The sequence below is a fragment of the Sebastes fasciatus genome, chromosome 3 (assembly GCF_043250625.1).
Source record: "Sebastes fasciatus isolate fSebFas1 chromosome 3, fSebFas1.pri, whole genome shotgun sequence".
In the NCBI taxonomy this organism is placed as follows: Eukaryota; Metazoa; Chordata; class Actinopteri; order Perciformes; family Sebastidae; genus Sebastes; species Sebastes fasciatus.
Window position 1 is genome coordinate 37989329 of NC_133797.1, and position 13276 is coordinate 38002604.

General features: G+C 38.7%; 1 protein-coding gene across 1 annotated transcript in view; it reads left to right on the forward strand.

Annotated features, from left to right (window-relative positions):
• The first annotated feature begins 10006 nt into the window (after positions 1-10006).
• The window catches only part of LOC141765004 (vasorin-like), a 38079-nt gene continuing 34809 nt past the window's right edge, over positions 10007-13276 (forward strand). Inside the window, exon 1 of the mRNA XM_074630803.1 lies at positions 10007-10237. The gene's annotated coding sequence lies outside the window, so the exon portion shown is untranslated. The remainder of the gene's footprint in view (positions 10238-13276) is intronic.

The window sequence follows — 13276 nt, forward strand, 5'->3', positions numbered from 1 at the left end:
ACTCACATACTTTAACTTCAGTAAGGTTTTGAATGTGGAACTTATACTTGTAGTGTAGTATTTTAACACTGTGGTATTAGTAGTTATACTGCAGTAAAGGATCTGAGTACTTCTTCCACCACTGCCTCGATGAATGAAACTGATCAACAGATAGCATGACACACACACACACACACACACACACACACACACACACACACACACACACACACATACACACAGCATTAAAGGGAAGTAAGCCAGACTGGGTGGTGATTTAGGGGCAGCAGACAGTGGAAGGGTAGAGGCCAAGCTCTGGGTCTCAGACTATCTCTCTCCATTCAGCAGCCCATAAATAACCGAGTGACACGAGGGAGGCTGCAGTTGGAGATGAAGGACGGAGGGAGAGGGGGTGTCGTGTGATGAAGAGGAGAGAGATGAGAGGAAGAAGACAGGTGTGGGAAAAGAGAGAGATACAGACATCTTGCTGGGTAGACAATAGCGTCAATAGACTAGAACATGCAGTGTGTATGTAGGTGTAACAGGTTTGCGATTTCCTTGATCCAGAAATAGTCCAATGTGCAGCCTCGTCAGATGCCTTCCTCTGACTGTGCTGTTGACGTCTATGAACACTGCTGTTTTTCTTCTCTTTAACATTTTGTCGAATTCCTCTGAACCACGAGGACCCCCTGCCACTTAGGTTCTCACGATCCCCGCCAGAGAGTCACGCTGCTGTGGTCCGCTCCCTCCACGCACAAACAAAAACACACACAAACGTGTCACGAGTCGACGTATGTTGTATATACACAAAATAAAACCAGGTCTTCCTCCAGCTTTCTCTCTGACGTCCTCTCACAGCTGCTCTGCTACAAGTATCAGGCTTGAATGTGCTTTGTGTTCACCATCACTTATGTATCTCCAACACGTAGTCAACATATTTTAAGGGGGTCCTTCAGCTAGGATAGGTAGAGTATGTGCAAAGGCTCTGCTCCTTAAAGCAGCAGAGGGTAGAAATGGAGCAAATATGATTAAAAAAAGTTATTTTTATAAAACGGTCACTATATCCTGAGAGTAGTACATGAGACAGGTAATCTGCAAGATTTCACAGACCGGAGGAAAACAACCAGTCAGAGCTGATCTGGAGTCTGCCGTCCAGCTGCCGTCTATGGGAGCCACGAGTCAATTACTCGCCAACTGCAATGAAATGGTCAAACTAGACAGCGCTGATCAAATATGAATCAATATTCTGTTACTCCATCATCATCATCTGCAACCGCTTATCCCGTTAGAGGTCGCGGAGGGGAATATTATGTTACTGTAATGCCTATTTCCCTCCTCAAATGTTATCAGAAACATCTTGTAGTGTACTGTTTAGTTGTAAAATTTGAAAGTTGGTGACCCGGCAGCCATGTTGAGATCTCTTTAGGAAATACCAAGCACCGCCCACCAGCCGGAGTACATCAAAATATAAAACATTTCCTGTTGCCAGTAGGGGGCGTTTTGAGTGTGACTCAATATGGACATGTAAATGTCCTCAGGACTGGACCCTTATTATGCCTGAGAAGTTTGGGGCAGATTGGACTATGTACATTGGAGTTACAACAACTTCCTGTTTCATGGCAAATGGCGCAAAATGGTCGCCATGCCACGGCAAGGTCGTTCCATGAAAACTCAGGATTTTATCAACTTTTCATCGTTAAGGTCTTAAGATGGTCCTGACCAAATTTCGAGTCGATCTGATTAAATCTGTAGGAGGAGTTCGTTAACGTACTAGGCCTATAAAACGCTAAAAATGGGCAAAAATCGCACATTGAATTAAAAATGGCTGACTTCCTGTTGGGTTTTGGGTATACCTCCGAGAGGCTTTTTTGTGTATCTCCACATGTTACATCTGCCTGCCAAATTTCATACATGTAGATGAAACCTGAACGAGGGGCTCAATTTTTCCAACTTTGTAGGGGGCGCTAGCGAGCCATTTTGCAACACCCAACACCTAGACCCTTAAAATAAAAAAAATTTCACCGCTTCTGATGAGTTTAACAACTTTAAGAGCACATTAAGGCCCTCGAAGATGCGATTCATCTCAAGAACAATGATAATTCCTACAGTTTCGATCGAGCCTTCGCTGACCGACGTGACAGTTAATTATATGACAGATAATCATTTCCGGGTTAAAAGGAATGTGACTCCGCCTGTTATCAGCTGGGACTTCTATATGGGTGTGGTAACAATTCTAAAAGTATTAATCATTCAATAAAGACTGTGGTTTGGAGCTGGTGTGAAGGCTTCACTACTGACATGTGGGAGCTTTTCTCAACCGCCACTCTAATAATAATATTACAAACACTACCGTCTGCTATATTATTTCTGCTGCTGCGTCCGTCCTCACAGAACGTTTCACCACAGCTCATTAGCAGCGCTGATGACGCCGAGTAGAAACTCTTGTGAGAAACGTCATTAACATCTGTTTGCGGTCCACACGGCGAGGTTGAAGGCCGTGTGAAAACAAAACAACAACACTGACGAGGCCAACAACTGCAGGGTCTGGAGCGTGGACCCAACATGGTTCCCACGTCATCTCCCCTCCTGTTTTTTCTTCCTCCCTTTCTTCCCACTCAGCGTCCGTCATTAAATCTCATCTTTACATACTCGCTAACCTTGAGAGCTCAAAAATAGGGAGGATTTCAAAACCAAAGCGAGGGGGTCTGAGGGTCTGAGGATGTGCAGGTAGTCCGTCAGGAAAAAAATAGTTTCAGAGACTTTGTTTCCTGTATTCTGGTGACTTTTAAAGAATCAGAATAGTACACTGCAACATCATTTTTATCTTAAATACTTTTAATCTTACTTTTATTACTTCGGAAAGAATAACTATAGAATAATTCGCCCGTCTGGCGTGAACTTATATAAATCTCTGGTATAAACTAATATTCATCAGTTTTCATTCATTCATGTTTTGCTCCTGCTTGAGTATTTCTTTCTCTCTCCTTCTCTCACTCACTGAAGGGTCGTTTCAGACGCAACATGGCAACGGCACCACTAAGCTCTGAAACCTGTTATTTCTAATGGTTTGCGCCGCACCACGACAGCTTTTCACTGCGCCCAACTTTGAGCGCTGCACGCTGTGATGTGCGGCGAGTGCAGCTCAAACAGCATTGTGTCGGGAGGTCGCCAGCAGCTCTTTTCATCCAGGAAACAACATTTGGTGTAGCTGTGTTGTGGATTGTGGTGGAAACAGTAGGGCTTATACACGCTGTACAGCGCCAGAAACAAGTTGAGATAACAAAAAGGAATAAAGGTTTGAAATTTTGTCATAAATGGGGAGAAATAAGAAACCGGAAGACGGCAATGAAAAACAGGAGTCCCCGGGAAAATCATGAGGGTTGACAAGTATGCATCTTTACTTTTTACTCTTTCCCTCTGTCGTTCCTTCCTCTTCACCTCCTATCTTATTCCCCCTCTGGTTATGCCTCTCCATTTTTCTTGAAACATTAATTAAAAGTCACAAAATGTTGACAAAAAACTGACAGCATATTTCCCTCAAATTGAGGGAGAACGCTGGTCCAGTATTGAGGGCCTCAACACTGAATGCAATACTGAACTCAATACTGAAAATGCTCCATTCAGAATAAGGCCTAATTCAGAATATCCAAACAGAATATGTTGTCTCCATCACCCGTGTCAAATTCACTATATTGTCATAATAGTGGAATATTAGTGTAACTACTGCTGCCTTCAAATGAAACTGGTGCGCTTGTGTTTACAACGTGTTTGGCGTTCAAGTGGTTAAGTGGTGAGAACACCGCTGCTAAGCAACGGTAATATTAACGTTACTGTCGGCGTCTAGAAGCCACAGAGGCTAACAATATAGCAAGCTAGCAAGCTGGTAACATAATGCATTAAATGCGAAGGTATAATGACAGAGGAAAAATATGAGGCCGTTGGGAATATCAACACTTTCCTGAGACATATTATAAAATTACGAAGAAAAACAATATACGGATAAAAGTACAATATATTAACTTATTATGCACCAAAAAAATGAACTTCCAAGGCCTCCACTATTTCTGACAACGTCACAACTCGTCAACTTGGAGCTTTGAGAAACTTTCCTCTTCCGAGGTTGTGAACACCACAAGAGGGGGGCGTTCATATGGACTCCTCTGGTGAACACGGTAAACACCACCCCATTTGAACGCACCAATAGTCAACCAAGTCAGTGTCGTTGCCCTCTCTGGCCTGGTGGTGGGTGTGAGACGGGGTACAGGTGGCAACTTCATCATCAGTGGAGAAAAGTTCTATTAATATACTAGAGTCTGAGAGGAGCACACACACACACAAACACTACACACACACACACACACGCACACACACACACACACTCTGTTTTAGGGGGGGTACAGGGGGTCTTTAGGGGGAGATAGCAGGTCAACAGTAGATGTCACATAGAAGTGGAGTACATCATCTGAAAGCTGTAAACCTGAAGATTAATTTGAGATGCAGCTCAGCTCTGTGTGTCCAGTTGCTCTAGTCATGAATCTGAAATAAATATGAATGAATGAAGGAATTCAAAGTAATTAGTGTATCAGGGTTTAGAACATAATGATAGAAGTATATGATGGTCATCCTCATGCTCTATTATGTCTCATAAGTTGTTGCAGCAATTTTTGGGTTGATACCATTTGTTACAGATTTGGTGCTAAATTTAAAAAAAAAATTCCACTCGAGAATTGAAAAAAATGATCAATAATCCCTCAAAAATACTGGTGTCTAACATCATCACACATGAATACAGTTGGGCTCATTGGATCCACAAGAGTCTCAGCTTTACAGTGATACCCAATTTATGTAATTCAAGACTGTTTAGGGATCCCAGTATGCAGAAATATTCAAACACACATTTTAGAATAGGAGAAAAATTTATACTGCATGAAAAAAACTTTTTTTGCCCAATATTGCATGTGATTATCATAAAGTGGGCATGTCTGTAAAGGGGAGACCCGTGGGTACCCATAGAATGCATTTTCATTCACATATGTTGAGGTCAGAGGTCAAGGGACCCCTTTGAAAATGGCCATGACAGTTTTTCCTCGCTAAAATGTAGCCCTACTTTGAAGTGTTATTTAGCCTCCTTACCGACATGGTAGCAGGACATGGTTGGTACCAATGAATAGGTTAATAATTGGTAAATAAAAGGTTGATACTTTAGGTTTTCTAGTATCATATGATATCTGTGTCTTCACTCTAGCTCTAAAACTGAACCTACTGGGGCCTCTGAAAGTCAGTCGGGATCGCCCGCGGGTCAGAAGAAAAAGAAAGAGAACTGTATTATTATAATAGGAGCCAGTAGAGCCAGAGAGAAGCAGACACAAAGAGAAACAGGAATAAAAAAAGACGTGGACGCTGTAGTCGTCTTCCTTCAGAGTTCCTGGCTGACGACCAAACAACGAGTCTGCCTGCCTCCCCGGGGAGAGTAACTCCAGGCCTGAATTCCTTTCTGTTATTTCATGTTTTCTTCTCCACCGCTACATTCACTCTGTTTACCAGCTCTCATTAAAGGAACTGCAACGTTATAAAACACACGTCTATATTTGCAGACAGGCCTGCATGCATCCTAAAGTGTACACAAAGGTTAACACTCCCACTCTGTGTATTGCGGTCTTATTTACATTCTTGTAAGGCAACACGTTGGGGAGGGTGGGAGGGTCTGACAGAGAAAAGACGAGGGTCTCACATGGACAGAAGTCATTTCCGCTGCGTTGGGGAGGTCTGTGAAGGGTCAAGCCTTCCCCAGCCCCGGCTGTGTGAATCACATAAACACTGAAACACTCCTACAGCCTCCTCTGGTGCTGCAGAAGCCTCGCTCAGACTTTTACACGCCACTGCTACATGTACAATATATATACATCCTTATAGTCAGTGTATTAACGTTACATACAGTAACTTAGATGGCGGTCGGCGTGCTCCCAGGTTGTTGAATAAATAAATAAATGACTTGATAAATAAATAAATAATTTAATGTAGCAAAAATAATATTTAAAATAAATGTAGCCATTAATTAATTGATAAAATGTGACGTAAATTGATATATTTGTTTTAATTTGCTTGTTTATTTATTTATATGTATTCATTTCCTAATTAATTTACTCTTGTTTAATTTCCCCTTTAATTTTTTTTATATATTTATTTTATTCAGCTTAAAATGTATTTATTTATTTTTGCATTTATTTTTATTTATTTTATATATATGTTTTTAATGATATGTATTTATGCATTTATTTATTTATGCACAATTTAACCTTTACACCCTTATTTATTTCTGTTCTTTTTTCCTTACACATTTTTCTTTATGCATTTCTGCCTAATTATGCAAATGAGGGGACTGTCACTCAATGTGAATAAATGCATACATTTAAAAATAAATAAAAAAATAAATAAAAAATAAATAAAAAAATAAATAAATACATTTAATAAAAATAAATACACAAATAAAATAGGGAAAATTAAACACAAGAGTAAATAAATAAAGGAATTAATACAAAGATAAATAAATAATGAAGCTACTTAAAACAGAAATGTAAATTAACGTCACATTTTATATGTTTATATTTTTATTTTACTACATTTAATGAAATATTTATTTATGGAGTCATTTATTTATTTTTCATTTATTTTGGATTTTGGCAGGCTCCATCCTCCATAATTCTGTATCTTCCCAGTGGTGTTCCTCATGTATTCAAATCCCAACATTAAAATGTTGGTTAAAAAACTTTTTCCCACGTGACCTGACGTAGGTTTCTGCATGATGACGCTGCCACATGTGCAGTATATATACATACTGATATTACCGTTACAGTAAGTAGGTACCAATACATCCTGGTAAAAACACAGTAAATGAAATTCTCAAAGTGCTGTCGGCCCAGACTATAACTGTTGCACTATTAAATGCCTTTCCTTAATGTTGATAATGTTGTCATGCTCAGATTAAATGTAGAGAAAACTAACTGGTTTTGTTGTTGAGACTTCAGGGTTCATGTCCAGTTTAATGTAGTAAAGTATTTAAAGCCTCCCTCCACCTTCAGCTGACTGTGAGCTCTGATTCCTCTGTGTTTTTATTGTTGTGTGAGTCATGATGATGAAGCAGGATTTCATCTGGACACTTCTCTTCCTCCTCTTCTAGTCCTGCATGTTGTGACTTGTCTGACTGACCGTCTCATTTTAGACTCTCAGATGTCTCACAGTGTTTATGGCAGTGATAACTGGCTGCTGTAGCTGCACATGCTGTATATGTAGCCTAATATACACTGCGGATGAAAAGTTAAAGCCTTTACACACCAAGTCCGGATTTTTTGTCCAAAATTGTCGAAAGTTTAAAACGAAAAATACAGACTTGGTGTACAAAGACTTTCAGACATCTCCAGCAAGATGTGTGAGAGAACGACTCCGTATGTCTGAATGGTCTTTGATGCTTTCAGCTTGGACAAAGTCCTATTTACTAATATATGTTATTTTGTCTAGTTTTTACATATTTTACTGATATTTTTTGGGATATTTTTCGGACAATTATACCTTTTTTTTCTCCGCACTTCTTTTTTTCACATATTTTACTGATAACTTTATGAACATTTTCGGATTTTTTTCACGGAAAATGTTCGGATATTTTTCACATATTTGAGAATGTTTTTTCATGCTTTTATCTTGTAGAAACTCATCTTTGTAAATAGATGCTATTTTGTTTAGTTTTCGCATATTTTACTAATATTTTCCAGATATTTTTCACATATTTTACTAATATTTTTAGACATTTTCCCATATTTTTTCGGATATTTTTCAAATATGTTACTGTTTTCACATGTCATAAACATAAATGACTTGATGAATAAATAAATAAAAAACAACATAAAAAAATAAATGTAGGCATTAATTATTTGATCAAATGTGACACAAATTTATATTTAATTTTTATAATTATTATTATTTAATAATTTCTTGACTCATTTATTTATTTGCTCATTTATTTATTTTTATTTTTGGCAGGTTCACTCCTCCCTAACACTGCGAAAACATCGACTGAATTTCATTCTTCTTTAAATACAACATTTGGGGTCTGAATTATACTGTTTTTTTTTTATTTATCTCCGTTAGAATAGTAATGATTGAAGGAAAAACAGCTGATTCATAACTCTTCAACAGTAGTGTATGTGTTTGTATTTACGTGCCTGTGTGAGTGACATCAGTGGATAGTCGGTGATGCTGTGAAACCCATTTTACGAGGCTGAGGTGAAAACGATGAGAGTCTCAGGTTTCAGAGTGTTCCTGAACACGCAGCAACAGTTGAATATAGTGTCTCCGTCCACAGCTCATTAACAGCTGAGGTGACGGGCGGAAGTATTTGGTTAGCGGTGCACCTACACAAACTTTCCCTAGACTGAGTATAAATACACAGGCTTAAAATGGAAATGCAAACTTAAGCGACTGAACTGTCAATAAAAAAGAAATGTAATGGGGGGTGTGTGGACTTTCACGACACCGTTGGAATGGAGAAAAGAAGTCAGATTGTATAGAAGTCTATGAGAAAATGAGTCTACTTCTCACTTGATTTATTACCTCAGTAAACATTGTAAACATGAGTTTATTGTCTCAAATGCTAGTTTCAAGTCTTCTTCAATACAGCATGATGTTCATTTACTAAATGATGGTCCCATTTAGAGTCAAATAGACCATTAAGCAGGGGATGCTTTAGTGCGGGGCTACCTTGTGATTGAAAGGTCGCTACCACGGCGTTGTCCGGTCTGGGAGTTGTCTGTGTTTTCGTCTTACAACTTTCACCCTTTCACAGTGTGTTTTCACTTCATCAAAGTTAATTGTTATCTTTTCGGTCACCTAAAAATGTCTTATTCAGTGTCCGGTTGTATTTAGCTCCGCCCTCTTGTGTCACTTCTGATTGCAAAAAAACAAGACGACGACGGCCAAATACCAAGATGGCGACGGCCAAAAACCAAGGTCGATTGAAGGAGGCTGGGTAACACGTCATCAACGCGTCATACTGTATCTTTGGGGGTTTAACACATGAGCAGTAAAATTTGGTCTGCCCTCGCCAAAATGGAACCAATCGCAACGCACGACCGCAGCTCCAGTTACACTGCACAAGTGTTATAACCCATGACGGTGGTTAGATCCCCGGCTGCTCCAGGTCACATGTCGATGTGTCCTTGAGCAAGACACTTATCCCCAAATTGCTCCCGAAGGCATAGCCATTGGTGCATGAAAAGTTAAGGCCTTTACACACCAAGTCCGGATTTTTTGTCCGAAATTGTCAAACGTTTAAAACGAAAAATACAGACTTGGTGTACAAAGACTTTTAGACATCCTCAGCCAGATGTGTGAGAGAACGACTCCGTATGTCTGAATGGTCTTTGATGCTTTCAGCTTGGACAAAGTCCTCTTTACTAATAGATGTTATTTTGTCTAGTTTTCACATATTTTACTAATATTTTTTTAATATTTTTTAAATATTTTTCGTAAATGTTTTTTACTATTTTTTTCTCTAATAATTTTATTAATATTTTCGGATATTTTTCACGAATAATATCAGGATATTTTTCACTTGTAGATAGTCCCTGTTTGTAAATAGATGCTATTTTGTTTAGTTTTCACATATTTTACAAAAACATTTCAGACATTTTTCAGATATTTTTCACATATGTAACCATTATTTTTCAGACATTTATCATATATTTTACTGTTATTTTTCTGACATTTCTTTTTAACATATTTTACTAATATTTTTCGGATATTTTTCATATTTGTTACTGATCATTTTTGGATATTTTTCAGACAGTCTTGTAAATGGTATTTGTGGAAGAGTTCATCTGAAGAGCATCTTTCACAATAAACACATCTCTCCTGCTGTGGATATTTTTTGCAGGTGCAGCCCTCCTCGGGGACGCGCACGGGGACGCGCACCACGGTCCCTCCCACTTCCCTCCAGCTCGTCTCAGTCTGCGCCTCCTCTTCACTTCATTGAGGACTTTTGTTGGAGAGTCTGTGCGCCTCTGAACGCTGGAGGACCCGGGTCTGGAGCGCTGCTGTGAGAGGACACTATAAACCCTGCTGCTGCTGCTGCTGCTCTACTAGACTAGAACAGAACCGGGTCTGGACCGGTTTGGGGGTTTTACGCAGAGAGAGACGCGCTGATTAAAGTGGATACAAAGTGTTGGTAGAAGCTGCTGGAGCGCGGACTTTGGATTACTTTACGAAGGTAAGATCTCTGAAGCTCCTCTCATACTAACTCGAACTTCTTCATGAAATGCAAACGCGCATTTTTGTGCACAAAACCAAACTCCTCAGCTGACTTTAGTGCGACTTTCCTGCAGAAGAGAAGAAGCCTGCTGGTCTTTTTTAGATGCTGCTCATGATCCCTGTAGTCCTGTGACATATTTATTATGAAGCAGCTGAAAACCTTTTTTATTTAGACAGGCTTTTTGTTAATTTATCTGAATAATCATCTCCACTTAATTCATTGCTTTTATTGGCCTTTTTCTTGACTGTATTTGTTACCTGTTATGTGTCTTTGTAGCTCATTTGTTTGTTTTGTTGTGTTTTTAGCTTGACAGCCCTGTGCTCTTCATTGCTACTTTTAATATTGACTGATGTATTTTTATTATTATTGTAAAGCACTTTGTGATTTTGTATCTGTGAAAGGTGCTATACAAATAAACTTGACTTACTTACTGTGTGATCGATTAAAGCCACAGAGTTAATCAGTTCTCCTCTCATGATAATCGATCCAGACTCAGCCTGAAAGCGTGTCTTGTGGTCGGGGGACTCTCTTGCATGTCCTTCATGCTGGTAGCCATTAGGCTCCACAACCAAGGATGACCCACATATGACAACTATTAGGACTTTAACAATTTTAAACACGCACTATCTACCTTTAAACATGCACTATCTACCTTTAAACATGCACAATCTACCTTTAAACATGCACTATCTGCCTTTAAACATGCACCATCTGCCTTTAAACATGCACTATCTGCCTTTAAACATGCACCATCTACCTTTAAACATGCACTATCTGCCTTTAAACATGCACTATCTACCTTTAAACACGCACTATCTACCTTTAAACATGCACAATCTACCTTTAAACATGCACTATCTGCCTTTAAACATGCACTATCTGCCTTTAAACATGCACCATCTACCTTTAAACATGCACTATCTGCCTTTAAACATGCACTATCTACCTTTAAACACGCACTATCTACCTTTAAACACGCACAATCTACCTTTAAACATGCACTATCTGCCTTTAAACATGCACTATCTGCCTTTAAACATGCACAATCTACCTTTAAACATGCACCATCTGCCTTTAAACATGCACCATCTACCTTTAAACATGCACCATCTACCTTTAAATATGCACCATCTACCTTTAAACATGCACCATCTGCCTTTAAACATGCACCATCTGCCTTTAAACATGCACCATCTACCTTTAAACATGCACCATCTGCCTTTAAACATGCACCATCTGCCTTTAAACATGCACCATCTGCCTTTAAACATGCACCATCTGCCTTTAAACATGCACCATCTACCTTTAAACATGCACCATCTACCTTTAAATATGCACCATCTACCTTTAAACATGCACCATCTGCCTTTAAACATGCACCATCTGCCTTTAAACATGCACCATCTACCTTTAAACATGCACCATCTACCTTTAGACATGCACCTTTGCAACCTTCTTGGACTCTAACCACTGACGCACTTTACACTTACTTTACACTATACATCCTATATACCACTTTATAGACTGCACATATGCACATATTACATGTATTTATTGCACATATCACATTTATTTATTGACGGACTGCACACACTTTGTTCACCCATTCACTCTGTATCTTTTATATCTCTATTATTGTTTTTATAATTTTTGTATACCTTTACCTCTCCTGTGTTTCACTCTGTTTGCTGATGTTGCTGCTTTGACACCTGAATTTCCCTCCAGGGATTAATAAAGGTTCATTTTATCTTATCTTATTTTATCTTATTCCGGGTCACCATCATGTATCTCGGGTCAGGATCATGTATCTCGGGTCAGGATCATGTATCTCGGGTCAGGATCAGACGCGCTCAGAGGGAGGCTCTGGACAGAGACAGCAGTGTTTCACTGCACACACATGTGGAAACAGGATTAGCTCTTATCGCTGTCGTTGCTTCAGACCGTGTTTGTGTCGAAAGTATCGGATTAGAGGAGGTTTATCTGGCTGGTTTCTCTTTATTCTGCTGCTCCCCGGAGACAAATCAAGACGTTTCCACCCGGACACATCGGGATTAGAAACGAGTGCACCTTGTTCGCACATCTGTATACTACAGCTACTCTTTTATTTATGGACTACAGATGTTATTTATTGTGGCTTAACAATTATTCTAAACATTTAGTCCAGAACTATTTTCATAATCACTTTTTTTCCCCCTGCAATAATATCAAAACATTTTCTTGTTCCAGCTTTTTAAACATAGAATTTTTTTTATTTTTTTTTATGTTTTATATTGTTGTAAAATTAATATCTTTGTTCTTTGGGAAATCATCTTTTTTTTTTTTTTTTTTTACTGTTTTCTGACATTTTATACGAATTGATGAGAAGACAAACATCACATTCATCTATTTTTATTTAAAGTCATGGTTATTTACAGCTAACTATTCACTATTCTGTCCTCTTCAGAACCAGAATCAGGTTTATTTTGCCAAGTTTAATATACATAAAATAAAAATAAAATGTCTATATACAAGTCAAGTGTTCTAGGTGTTCTATTACTGATGTGAATAGATCCTTTAAGGACCTGTATGCAGCACCAGGTTACTGGAAACTGGCTGTAATTAGTGCTGAAATTAGTAGACAATTAAGTGATTAGTCTGTTGATTGATTTTATTTTGATCACAGATAAACTACTAAAGGTTTTAATCAAGAATAAAATGCCAAACTTGTGGCACTTCCTGTTGTTTTATATCACAATGAGTTAAATCATTTGGGAAATTGAAGTCCTCACTTTGAGCTCTGGGAAGTTGAGATGGGCATTTAAAAAAAAAAAAAGTAAACTTTATTAGTATGGTCATATACATACAGGTACATACATGAGACTTGTCCTGTGTATTGAACCTGTCCTGAGGAGCAGTGGGCTGCTGTGATATTTGCATGTGCAGTTCTTGTTCTGGTCACGTTAAGGCTGGCCCGACACTAAAGGATGTTTCAGATCTTAACAGATGTGTAAAATGTGA